Source organism: Hydra vulgaris, chromosome 09 (assembly GCF_038396675.1).
Source record: "Hydra vulgaris chromosome 09, alternate assembly HydraT2T_AEP".
NCBI lineage: Eukaryota > Metazoa > Cnidaria > Hydrozoa > Anthoathecata > Hydridae > Hydra > Hydra vulgaris.
Genome location: NC_088928.1, coordinates 4,252,579 through 4,266,919, shown reverse-complemented (window position 1 = coordinate 4,266,919; position 14,341 = coordinate 4,252,579). Strand labels below are relative to the sequence as shown.

Below are 14,341 nucleotides of genomic sequence, written 5' to 3'. Positions count from 1 at the left end.
ATGAGCTAGTTTATGTAATTGATAATGGCCCAGAAAATGTACAAGATATCCAACAATATCTAATGATGAGAAGAGCTTAACAAACACTCCAGGAATCTCTTTCAGGCTGAACAGGTTTTTTTATCGGTTCAGGAGGAACAGATACAACTGGAGGAGTAGCTTTAGGTTTCATTAAAAGGTAAATTACCCAATTAGAAAATCCAAGTGATGGAGACAACTCTATTACTTGGATTTTCTCTTTTTTTTCAACTTCTTTTTTTAAAAGTTTTTTTACTTTTTTCAAGCTCATTTAGTAATGCAGCTTGTTTCTCTTTTCACTTTGCAGCAAATATCTGCCCAGCTCTTACTCTTTTTACTGATATAATTTTTGCTTGTCTTCTTCCATTTTGCTATTAAGTATATACATAGCAATTTAGAATTGGTTGCTCAGGATTGCTAAGCATTTTCTCAGGAACTTGCTCAGATTGCTGCTTAACAGTCCAAGATGGTTTTGTTACATCAAAATGATTTATTGTTGCTAAAGCAACAGTTAATAGAGCAATTCCTAATCCAAAACAAAAGTGGTAGACTTTTCCTGCAAGAATACATAAAGCTTGTTGAGTGACAGGATTACTATCAAGATCTTCCATAGAAGCTTCATAATTGCGAACTAGAAAGACTTTTTTCATGATTGCGAACTGGAAAGACTTTTTTAGTGAACCCTACATACGTTTTTACAGCCATTTTTTAAATTGACTTTCCCATCCCAAGTCCCATTCTTTCCATATATTGTGAATAAAAGCTCGTTATCTGCTTAGGTATCATTTCTGACAACTCTTGATGTGTTAACCGCCGCACTGATGGAAAAAAAGGAAATAGCCTTATAAATAGAGAACTGTTTAAAATTTTGAAGTAATTTTAACAAAGCATCAATTATGAGATATTGTTTGTTTATACATATATTTATAAAAAAAAGTTCGGTCTTTTTTAAAACCGGTTTCATTCCGGGTTTTTTTAGCGGTCTATTCGGACTTATTCGATTTTTGATAGTTATATCAGTTTATCTTTTTTAGGGGTTACAGGCATTTTTTGTCTCCTACTTATATTTTCATGTTAAATAAAAAAGGAAATAACATGCAACAGCACCTTATCTAAAATGTATATTTTCATTTTAAATAAAAAAGGAAATATTACAAGTATTTTATTATAAATAAAAGTAAAATAAATACTCCAGAAGTTCTATTCCCTACAATTGCAGAATAAAGGTTCTGATGCTAAAATAGGTCTTTAACAATATGTGGCTATGAAAATAACCGTTTTGCTTATCAATTACAACTGCACGGTTTAATGATACTTCCATGATTTCTTTTCTTAATACGAACCATTACTCTTTGACTTCCTAAAATTATTTAACAACAAACATTAAAATCTAAAAAAGTTTTATTATTGTAATTGTATTATCAAATTCTAATTCTAATAATTATACATTCAAGAAAAAAAACTGTATTGACTGTAATAAATAGATATAATTAAAACTTTCATTCTAAACAAGTCTTAGTAATATCCTTATGTGGAGCAAAATTTAATATTTACAATAAGCTAAAAATTGCAGTATGCATCCCTAAGTAGAAATAGAACTTAAGACACATTTTTGAGGAAAACAAAAACATAAAAAAATTGAGTCCATTTGAGGTAAATTGATGCAATTTTTCCTCAATCATAAAAGTTTAGGATTCTTATGTTTCAACTTTTCTTACAATTAGTTTTTTTTTTTTTTAGCAAGCATGAAAAAAACATACTGTGTTAATTATGTGAAAAAACCTCAGAAATATCAGATTGGCTACCACCAGCACCTAAAATGTATCATTAATAAAATTAAGCAATAACATTAAATATTTATATTTAAAGATATACATAGCTTTCTCCAATATTTACTATAAGAACAGTTATCAGCTGAATATTCTTGCAGTATAGCTTAGTTGGCTTTGTTCCTGGCTTCAATGGTACTCTCAGACAAAGAGCCTATTGGATACTTAAAATATTTAATAGAAGAAACACCATGAACTACCATTCTATGCACAGACTGTGACATTGGAATGGCTTTTAAAAACTAATCGTTAGAAATGAGATCAAACAAACAAAAATTTTACATCTGGTCTTGTGGTTGTACTGTTCATATCAATCAACAGGTCCCAAAATAGTTTGATCATATTGGTATTCAAATTTAAAATTCTTCCAGCCACAGATGGATTATTAAAGAATTTTTGTGCAACATTGCCAGTATTGGATGTACCACTTCCCTTCCTGACAAAAGATACCCTTATTTTTAATTGTATTTTGAATAAGTGCTGGAATTTTTTTTGTTTTTATTAAATTCTTAGCTGTTTTTTGCTGGAACTTTCCAAGTTTGCAAGCAGTATTGAAATTATAAATTTGGACCATATAAAGTAGACCTAGGTGCCGTAGACGGATTAGATGCAACCTTTTTACAGCATGTTGTAGGGATGCGTGAATTTCAATTTTACGTTAGCCGAAATTTGCTTAAAAAAGTGTTTCCGAATTTTTCATGAAGCGTCAAGGACATCCTCTGCCTTAATGATATTACTAAACTTGTTGATGGTTTAAGAATAGGTATAGTTGTTTTTTATAATCTTCATATTTCAATTAATAATTTCAGTATAAAATACATTTAAGTATTTACAAATGAATGACATTTAAGACAAGCTGAAAAAGTTGATCAAAAGGAAAACAAAGTTATCACTAAAGTAAGAGTTTGTTCTCGACAATTTTTAAAACGTCAACAAGAAAAAGTATTTTTCTTTTAATTCTGAAAATTTTAGGAAATTTTATAGATTGGAATATATGCTAAAATCGCTGGCAATTTTGGTAGTAGATTCACTTTTTCTGAAAAAAATTAAGGCAGTAAATATGCCGTGAAATGTTTTGATTATGATGTCACATGACAATTGAACTAGTTTTTAATTGGACTTTTTTAAATCTGTATCAGTTTAGCAAAATAAATATTATTTATAATTAATATATTTTATAGCATTGCTGTTCATATGAATTCAAAAAAAAGTTTTCCTGTTACATTTTCTAAAACTAGGCTTGCAAAGTATTTTATAGTCAGTTTTACATTTGCCCCAGACAACAATGAAAACAAATGCTACAATGGACATGTTTTGTTATTGTATATGCAACAATCCAAGTCTATTAAAAGGAAAAACTTAACTATTTCAATTTTAAGGCAAAAATTAGCTGAAGTTTCAGCAAAAAGTAAATGAAAATAAATGTTAAAAAAACATATAAAGATAATATAGCTTAACAAGAAAGAAAAACAAAATGACTGGAGTTATACGAATTTGATTAAAGGGTCTAGAACATGAAAATATGAACTTGCTATACAAATTGGATAAGTTAAAGGATTCTGCTAATGAACATTTGCCATTCAAAAAAGATAAAAAACATTTACATGGCGGCTACAATTAATGATATATGATGCCAATATTAACCAGGTACCAACAAAAAGTATTCCAATTTTGTTTCCAAAAATTTTCAAACATTTAGGCATTGCACATATAGAAAATTTTTTAGCACAGTTGAAGAGATGGTTCGTGAATTAGGTATAATCAGTGACCTTCATGCTGCTGAAATTGCGATTTCTACAACCAATCTTACTCTTGGGTCTAATGCAACAATCCAAGAAGGAGTACATATAAACTCTATTCATTTTACAACCAAACCACAGTGTCATGTTATAGCAATATATCAGTTGTCAGGTGGTACTGTACACAATTATCAAACTCATGTTGTATCTTCAATACATCAACTTGCCTTTTTGTATTCTGATTTCCATAATTGTGACTATCAAAAGAGCCACTCAAAAATTATTCAAAACATTACAAACTCTATGACTGACCGTGTTACCATTAATTATGTAATTGTTCATCTAATAAATTCTTTATGGGGAAAAGTTTTAAATGAATTTATTTGTCACTAACACCATCTTGAAACAATATCCAGCTCTTGCAGGTCTGCATTAAAAATGATTGAAACACATAATGGAGTGCTGTTTGGGAAAGATTGTATCGTTGGTAATATAGTTTTACAATTGAATAAGATATGATACAAAGATGGTGAAGGAGATCCTAAAGGTTTTAAAATCTTTTTAGATGAGATGAAACTTCCTAAAGGACTCATTCCCCGTTACAGAGGGAACAGATTGCATATTTTTTTCACATATGTGGTATATTAATCCAGCACTACAACTTATTTATTAAATTTTTAAGTACCAGTACAGTTTCATGTGGAGGGCTACAAAGTTTAAGAATAGACTTTATTAATGAAACAGCTAAAAAAGAAATTTGTGTCTTAGGGCTATTGGTAAAGACTTTAACAGGACCACGGATGACATTATGTTATTAGTCAGCTACAGGAAGTTTAAGTCATATTGAAGGGATAAAATTGGTTAAAGATCTTTTAAAAAATCTTTATCGTGTAAAAGACAATCCTATATTGTTATTTAGCACAAAAGATTTGTTTGGAAATATAATTGAAAATGATAAGATCTTTGAAGAAATAGCTTTCGTGTGCCCAAAAGACAAAGAAGTTGAACAAATGACTATATCCTGTTTATCAGCTATTATTGCTGTTTTAGAAAGACAATATAAAAGATATTTTAATTTAGAGCCATCAGAACAACTTATAAAAGAGACGCAGACAGCCAAGCTTCATAATATTGATGCAGAAGGAGTCATGGGTATGTTCAGTGCTGCTAAACATTGTGCTCCTAACTACTTTATGTTTTTTGCCATCAAAATTAAGAGCAATAAAAAAAAAATGTAAGTGGTTACATTGAGCAAGTAGATAAAGATGAGAAAATGAAAGTAGTCTTCTTGGTAATAAACAAAGCCAGAAAAAAGAGATAAATAAAAAAAATATTTATGAAATAAAGCTTGAAATGATCGTAACATGTTGAAGAAGCAAAAAAAGAGGATAAAAGTAGAAAAATATTGGCTCTTCAAATTCAAAACCTTAGTTGGTCAGATAATTCAACAAAATTTCAAGAACTAGAGTCTAAGTAATTATCAGACCTCTCCCATATACTATCAGATACAGTAGTTGGTAGAAACATTTGCCATTTATGGTTTAATTCAGAAATGCAAGAAGAAGTTCTTTATTTTGGTAAACTTGAAAAAATAAAGGTAAAAAATGGTAAGCAGGTTTATGTTGTAGCATACTGGAAAGATAATAAATCCTATGATAATGATGCAATGAATTATGATATTTCAAAATATGAACTTGCTGCTTATATAATCTATGGAGACCTTATATTATCCTGAAAACTAAGCATTGGTTAATATTTAAAAAAGGCTATTTTCTTAACCACATCTTTTAAAAACATTATGTGGCTTTGAAGTTTTTGTAGTTTTAACTTTTATGCAATAAATGAATATAACTATCAGTTTGTGTCGACACCTTTTTTTTTCTTTTACTGCATTTCTTTTACTACATATTTTACATAAAAACATAAACTTTTGAAAATTATTTATTTACACCACCAACCTAACTACCTACCACACACCAACCCCCCCCTACCACCTATATAATACCCATTAATCTTTGCTACCCCTAAATATACCCATTAATCTTTGCTACCCAGAGACAATTGATTCTTTCTCTAACTTTCTATTGATCACTAATTTATCAACAAATAAATTGTGAATCTCATTGACTTATGTTGTTAATTACAAAAAAACTCATCCACTTTTGGGTGGGTGACAGTGTCAGAGGCACAGCCCCCTCCCCACCCCCGATCATTTGTATTTACTCCAACTACTAACAAAATGTTTCTTAATTTTTTCAGCTTTCAATAGATACCAAATTTATGTAAATTGGATCATTTTTACGAAAGTTATGATTGATATAAGTTGATAATTACAAATTGCGGTCACAACATTATTCAACTTTCCCTATAAAATATTTTGTGCCTAAAAGACTCATAACTTTCTTAAGTGACATCAAAAAATAAAAATTTCGGTATCATTTTTTTAGTTATTAAAAACTACATCTAATGATATCTTTGATTTTAATACCACAGAACTTTGAATTTTTTTTTACCACATGCCTACATGTTGAAGTTTTTTTCCCTGAAGATTATTAGTTTTTTTATGTTTCATCCTACTCGTGAGTTCTAAAAAAGATTTTCTAGGTTTTGGTGCACAAGGTACAGTAAATATAACTGCTACAGGTGTCCCCATTGTTACAGTATTTCTCCTAAAACATGTATAAAATACACACATACACACACACATATACATACATACACACATTATACGTACCTGTTTAACTTCATTCCAAGAGCTTCAAGTATTAATTGGCCCTCCTTCATTTTTTGTTCACCCTGATGATAAGCTGGTTACCCTGCTGATCATCTTTTCACCCTCTTTTAAAATAAGCTGTTCCTCCTCCTATTTCTTTATCTGTTGCTCAGGGTCTAGGTATGTGCGTATCTGGCTTTTTACAGCACCGATTTCAAAGACAAAAACTGTGACCTTTTTTTTCACAGCGTGCTCGAAGTCGGTGTGATAAAGATGTATTTATTTGTCTTTTTTTTTAGAATTTTATATCAGCTTTGACTTTATTAAAAAAGTAGAATGTTTTATCTTGAATAAATTATGGGTTTTTTTTACGTGTAATAAATTTTTCAGTTTTTTTATTGCTATTTAAAATTTCGTTCCTGTTCTGGCACTGCATTGATATTGAAGGCATGCTGGTACATATTTAAAATTTTCCAGTCAACTGTATAGATCTATTTTCTATGTGCCTGCCAAATTTCATTAATAAATATTCATGACCACATACCATATTTTTCGACCCAGTGGAGGTACCATTTCCACCTCTTTTAGTGTTACTGTTACTGTTACACTTTATAAAACTGTTTCTACTCTTGTTACTGTTACTTTTTGTTATAAATTCTGTTGTTTTTGTTACAGTTACCAGTGATTTTCAATCGGTTTTAAAATTTCGTTTCTGTTCCGGAGGTGCATTAATATTGAAGGCATGTTGGTACATATTTAAAATTTTTCAGGCAACTGTATAGATCTATTTTCTATGTGCCTGCCAAATTTCATCAAAAGGTATTCATGACCTCATACCCCATTGTTCTGCGCAGTGGAAGTATGTATTTCCACTTCCGCTACATAGTGTTAGGGGAGGGGCGGTTTTTGACAGTGGAGAATTCAGTATTTTTGATTTTTTATTCATTATAATGATATATTTTATTAGAACTGTTACACAAACTTTTTTTTAATAGCCTTTTACTACTAAGAGTATTTGTGTTGTCTTTTTTTATAATTATTAAATGATTTACACAAAAACTAACAAGTATAATTAAGGTGGTTATATATATATATATATATATATATATATATATATATATATATATATATATATATATATATATATATATATATATATATATATATATATATATATATATATATATATATATATATATATATATATATATATATATATATATATATTTGATGGCTAACTCTTTTCCTCCACCAAAATTATTTTAAGGGCAAAATTCTGCAAAAGTAAATTTAAAATGCTAAAATTAAAATTATTTAACGCTATTTTATGATGATTCTGCATAAAAATCATTAAAAACAATAACAGCATTTTCTCAGCTTTTTCCATACCCATAATTTACCATAATGCCACCTTAAGCTATATATGATATATAAAAATATACATATATTTAAACAAATTTTTTATAGATTAATGGTGATTTTTTAAATTATTTAATTATGATTAATAGCCGACCCAATTAAGTAGTAGTATTATGATTGTTGAATTTAATTTAGTGCATCATGGGACCTCACAAGAAAACAAATCTATTTTATGGTAAAGCTAAAACTTATTTAGCTTGTAATTTTCCAATACCAGCTTATTTTAATATTAGCTGTAGAAATGGACATGTACTGCATATATTTGCAACTAACAATGATTCATATAAAGTAACTATAGAACTAATCGGTAAGTATTTTAACATCAAAATTTGTATAAGTCAGATTCAGCAACTAGTTAGAACATCAAATGTCTTTGTAAACCATTTTTCACAAAATTCGAAACCATTTGTTGACATCTGCAACATGCTCTTTGCATACAAAATAACAACATCTGCTGTGGCACAAACATCGCAATCAATTGCAACCTCAATTGACTTTGCTACATGTTCTTCATTTTCTTCTCAACAAATCAGTGTTTCATCTGTATAAAATAGTGATCGCTTATCTCCTTTATCTCGCCCTACTTTAAAAACCTCTTCTTATGAGCCACTATCCAGTTTGAGAGCTGACCAGTTGAGTCCCAGAAAAAAGGTTAAGAGAAAGAGATTAACCACTTTGGCAAATGAAATGGCAATTACGAAGAGAAAGCATAAAGAGGGTATTGAAGGTTTAAGAGATAAGGCAAAGGTTTACATACAGATTTAAATATCTAAATCAAGTTATTACTCGTAAGAAAAAGATAATTTCTCAGCTTAGAAAAAAATTAAAAGAAAAGTTTTCAAATTTACAGTTGAAAAAACTTCAAAATCAAATTTTTTGTTTGAAACAACAGTTGACATCCACACAATTCACCTTAGGTATCCATGAGTTGTGTGTTTTAGCTTTAATTGGAAAGCTACTTTCTGGTCCTTGGATGACAAAATTTTATATTGCACCAGGTACGGGACTTGACTACATATCTGGCATTCAGGTAGTAAAAGATGTTCGGAACACTCTTATTGAGAGCAGCAAGAATCCTTTATCTCTACTTAAACGAAAAACTGATTTCTTTGGTAATGATATTGAAGATGTAGTTTTTGATTCAATAATCAGCTTTTGCCCAGTAACTGATGAAATGAGTAAAGCATTAGCTGACTGTCTTAATGCAGTTATTAGCGTCATTGACAGGCAGTACAAGCGGCAATTTGAAATGAGTTATAATGATCACCTTAAAGACCAGACTAAGTCAGCTAGGCTTCACAACATTGATTCAGAAGAACTTATGGGTATGTTTAGCGCTGCAAAGCACAAAGGTCTAAATGCCACTCTTTGTTTTCTTTCTTCAAAACTTCGTGCTTGCAAAAATAAAACAACTGCTCTGCTATGCAAAAAGCCAAATGATATTCAAAACAAGTTGATATTATGGACTAATGCCAGAAAAAAGCGGTTCTAATGCCAGAAAAAAGCGGTCTACAAATATGCAATGTCATAATGACCTGAAGTTAGAATTGATAAAACGAATGGCAGATAAAATTCAGAGAAAAGAAAACAAACGTAGAAATGTAGAAAAAATATTAAAAAATTGCATGCCTGATCAGGTAAAAGAAATGTTTCCTGACCTAGAAAATAATGAGGCCTCAGATATTGAAGAAATTTTTATTGGAGTTTCTATTGGAAGAAGTATTTGCCACATGTGGTTCGATAATGCCACTAACATCCAGGATGTATATTAAGGCAGAATTGTTGGCATTAAAAAGAAGAAAAGTGATGTATATATAGTTTCTTATTGGAAACCAAAAGAGAATGAAGTGATGATGGTGTTGAGTATGAAGTGAGCAAATATCAACTTTCTGCATACATAATAAGTGGTGATATGGTGACAACATAATAGAAATGTGTAATAAGGTATATGTTATTTTAAATAATAGTATGTCTTATAAACATGCATTAACAGAAATTATTTACAGATAGTAGGTTAATCTTTATTTTTTTAATAAAGTTTACAGTGCCTAATGTATATCATGTTCTCTACCCTCCCCTTTTTTTAAGATAATGAAAAGATTTTAATTTGTTTTTATGTATACATAGATGTATATACATATATGTATATAGAAATGTAATTTTAGGTAGTCGGTTAGTTACCGATATCCAACAACCATGGTTGACCTGGTTGCAACGAGCTAGGGAAACCAAAGCTCATTTACTATTTGACATAAGCAAATTGCCTGGCTCATGACAATTAATGTTAATCATAATGATGGCTATACATTGTTTCTACCCAGAAAGACAGACTTTTGCTTGCATGGATTGAGAGATGTTAGTGTTTAGTTACAATAAATCAGTACACTCTAGGCAAATGGCATCTGCCATTACCAGATAGTTACACTAACACAATATAACTTTCTTTTCATTATAACTTATAATCAAATCTATTATATTTCAGGTTAAAAAGTATTGAAGGGTCTACTTCAATCGATTTTTCTGTTTGGTAATGGGAAATGGGTTGTGTATCAAGAGTTAAGTGATTTTGAATTTTTTTTTAAGTTAGGAAATCATTCTCATCTTCTCTAATTTGTAATGGGTTTTTCAGTTATTGTGCTAAATATCTAATATAATTTCATTTATCTTTTATTGCAAGGTCTTAACTATGATGGCAGCTTGTTACTGTAGATGTTCATCTTAAAGACCTCAAGAATATATTTATTAATTCAGTAATAACAGTTACATGTTAATTTATTATACATTAGTTAATTGTTAGCCTTAATTTTTTTTTAAATTTTATATATCTGATATATTTTATCTTATCTATCATTGCAAGGTTACACAACGTGATGAAAACCACACGATTGCTTCGATGGATGTTGATCTTTTTCATATCAAGATTAAACCGGTTCATATTTTTTTAGAGATTGATTATGTTTATTAATGCAATAATAACAGTTATATATTTATTTATTATCCGCGACATAAGGCATCCTTATTAAATAAGTATAGCGATATTAATTTAGGGGTTTACTTTATTTTAGATATCATTGGATGTGGTTTCGTTTGCGTACTAAAGAATCGACTCTTTCTAGCTATGGATGTCACAGTTTTGTTTGCTTCAAAAACTAAGCTTTCTTCAAAGCTGCAATTCTGTTAAAAACATTACTAAGCAAAAAAGAAAATTATTATTATAGTCTAAATTTTTTGTTAAAGAAGTATGTAAAAAAATTATTTTTATTTTTTGCGGTTTGTTGGAATTTTTATAAAGTTAGATAGATATATGGACTACGGAAGGGAAAATGAAGGAGAGCCGTGGTGGATATGCCCCCCCCCCCTCCATTGTTTAGATGGATATTTTTGTGTAGGTGTTTAGTTGAACTATATGGTGTTTTATGATTTTTTTGTACTTCGGCCCCCACTAAAATGTTACGCCTTTTCCGATGTTATACATGTATATATATATATATCTTTTTTGTAAATATATCTTTTTGTAAATAAATCTTTCATTGAAATTCATTAGTAACAATAAAAATGAGGCGAAAACGCTAAAGCTTTTAATCATTTAAATTTCACCTATATGCTATAGAAAATCTAGCCTTAATAAAATAAATATATATACCCTTAACCATATATATATATATATATATATATATATATATATATATATATATATATATATATATATATATATATATATATATATATATATATATATAATTATGGTAAATATCGCAAAATTATGCGATTTTTTTTTTGCATGTTTTATAAAATTTTGTAATAGATTTTACTATTACGTTTTAATCACTAAAAATATTTTGTTATTTTAATTAGAAACTTTTTTAATGTTTTTAAATCGTTTTGCACATTTCACTATGCAAAATCATGCGCAAATTAACAATAATTTTATTACAAAGCTGCCGTTAGCCGAACGCGAGTTTTTACGTAAGTTGCATTTTTCTTAAGCAATGCGTCATAAAAAATAATGTTACTTAAATGAGCATAACTTTTTTTGTAATTATTCTTTTTACATAAAGTTTTCACCATTTTATTACAAACTCAAAGCTCTTTCGAACCATATATAAAACTTAGATAAATAAATGGTTTGAAATTTTTACACACATACCTACAGGGTCTGTTTCTATGCAATATATATATATATATATATATATATATATATATATATACAGCTGCGGACAAAACTACGTGAACGATTGCAAATAGTTTTTTTTAATGAAATTTTCAATGTCTTAAAATAAGTTTATAGTTTAATACTATATATGGTTGGATAGAGCGTTTTTTGCTCTATAAGACAAGTGTGTAAAGTGTATTCTCTAATAATTTGTTTAAAATTAAACATATCTAAATGTTCAAAAAACATCAAATATTTTGCGCGACAAAACCACGTGAACGATTATACAAACGTAAAAGAATAATTTTACTAACATCAACAAATAATAGATTCTAAAAAAAAAAAAACATTAATATTTAGTTGCATAGCCTTTAGAATCGATAACGGCCTTGCACCGTCTTGGCATAGATTCTACAAGAGTTTCTAGTAACTGTTTTGGTAATGCCTCCCATTCATACTGTACGGCTCGAAAAAGTTCATCCGGTTTTTGAAATTTGCGACCTCCCAAGCGTCGCTCAACTTCAATCCATAAATTTTCGATTGGATTTAAGTCGGGAGATTGGGCAGGCCACTTCAAAACCGTTATGCTATTATTTATGAGCCAATTTTTTACAGTCAAAGCTGTATGTTTAGGGTCATTATCATGTTGATAAACCCAATTGTGAGGCATTTTTTCTAAAGCGTGTGGCAACATTTGATTAGATAATATTTCCCTGTACTGTAGTTGGTCCATTATACCGTTTACACGGTACAACGGACCAATTCCAGCCCAGGAGAAACACCCCCAAACCATTATATTGCCACCCCCAAATTTTACAGTTCCTATTGTATACTCTTTTGCAAATCTTTTACCTACTGGACGCCTAACATAACCTCGACCGTCGCTGCAAACCATGTTAAATTTACTTTCATCCGACCACAAAACTGTTTTCCAACTTTCAACCGTCCAGTTTAAGTGATCTTTAGCGAACTGTAGGCGATCTTTGACGTGCCTGGGCTTAAGGGATGGTTTCTTTGCAGGTCTGCGCCCATAAAGACCTCCTTCGTTTAAACGCCTTTGAATCGTGTGTGCTTCGTTTTCCATGCCTTTTTGCAGACGAATTTCAGGGGCTGTCAAATGTGGATTCTCAAGAGATTTTCGCACAATTTTTCGATCAGTACTAAAAAATAAAATGTTAAACATTAAAATTAACATTAACATTAATATTATTAAGATTAAATATTAAAAAAAATAAAATTAAAGGAATATTACCGCTTATCCGTAATACGTGGACGACCACCTTTCTTAACGATCTTTTTGCTCTTTTCTCGGTGTATAATTTTATGTATTCCACCTTTTGACATCTTCACATGAGCTGCAATTTGCCCAATGGACCATTTTTCTTCTTTGCGCAAACGGAAAACCAAGCTTTCAATTTTTGAATCAGTTTGACGAACCATTATAGTTTAATTTTTTTAATTTTTTGATGTTAAACAGAATAATCTTGAGAAATTTAAATGATTGTAAGTTCTTAGAATACCAAAACCACATGAACGATTTTTAAAAGCACTGATTTCGATGTGAATCTATAATATATAATATAATTTGCATCAAAAATGAGGCTTTTATAAATCGTTCACGTGGTTTTGTCGCTCAAAATTTTCGAAATTATTTTAACGTTTATACATGTATGATTTTATACGTATTATTAAAGAATACACTTTACACAATCTTATAGAGCAAAAAACGCTCTATCCAATCATATATAGTATTAGAGAAAAAACTTTTTTTAAGGTGTTGAAACTTTTGTTTCAAAAAACTATCTGCAATCGTTCACGTAGTTTTGCCCGCAACTGTATATATATATACAGGCCCACTGAGAGGGGGTACAGACGGTGCACTGCTCCAGGGCCCATAGAACAATTGGGGGTCATTAACCAAAGCTTTTTTTAAAAATAATTACAATAATAATTACAAAAATTTATTAGTGACATACTTAAAAAACTTTTCTTTTCTCTTTTTCAAATTTTCTTTCATGCAGACTTAACTGAAAGTACATTCCTATTGTTCCTATAAGTTCAATGTACAGCTGATAAATTTTAGTCTTTTCTCCTTTTCAATTTAAAAGTACATTCAATTTTTTGCTAATAATTATTTTCTTCCAATATTGTGTAGTGTTACTGCTTTTTGATATTGCTAACGGTAACGATTTTTATTTATAATAATTAATTAAAACCTTGATTAAATTAGGTAGTAATTATAATTGACTTATTTTACTGTTAATAAATAACCTGTAAAGCAATATTATAAAGTCTTATAATTAATTGCATATTTTTGGAATACTCTATTCTTCTTTATATTTTGTATTTAATAGCATGAAATTTTTACAATTTTAATTTTAGAAATTATCATAAACGATGCTGCCTCTTCACAGTCAAGATATCAAAAAAGGAAAGAAAAACAAAAACATATTATGAATGAAAAAAAGGT

General features: G+C 29.4%; 1 long non-coding RNA gene across 3 annotated transcripts; it reads left to right on the top strand.

Annotated features, from left to right (window-relative positions):
- Window positions 1-2,500: 2,500 nt before the first annotated feature.
- Window positions 2,501-11,241, top strand: LOC136084500 (uncharacterized). 3 transcript variants are annotated; one of them, XR_010640593.1, is made up of 6 exons: window positions 2,502-2,610; window positions 7,854-9,662; window positions 9,884-10,073; window positions 10,201-10,468; window positions 10,576-10,647; window positions 10,784-11,241. It is a non-coding gene; the product is annotated as an uncharacterized LOC136084500 (long non-coding RNA). The 3 variants fall into 3 exon arrangements; XR_010640594.1 differs by having other exon boundaries at window positions 2,501-2,610; window positions 7,854-10,073; XR_010640595.1 differs by lacking the exon at window positions 7,854-9,662 and having other exon boundaries at window positions 2,518-2,610.
- Window positions 11,242-14,341: the final 3,100 nt, after the last annotated feature.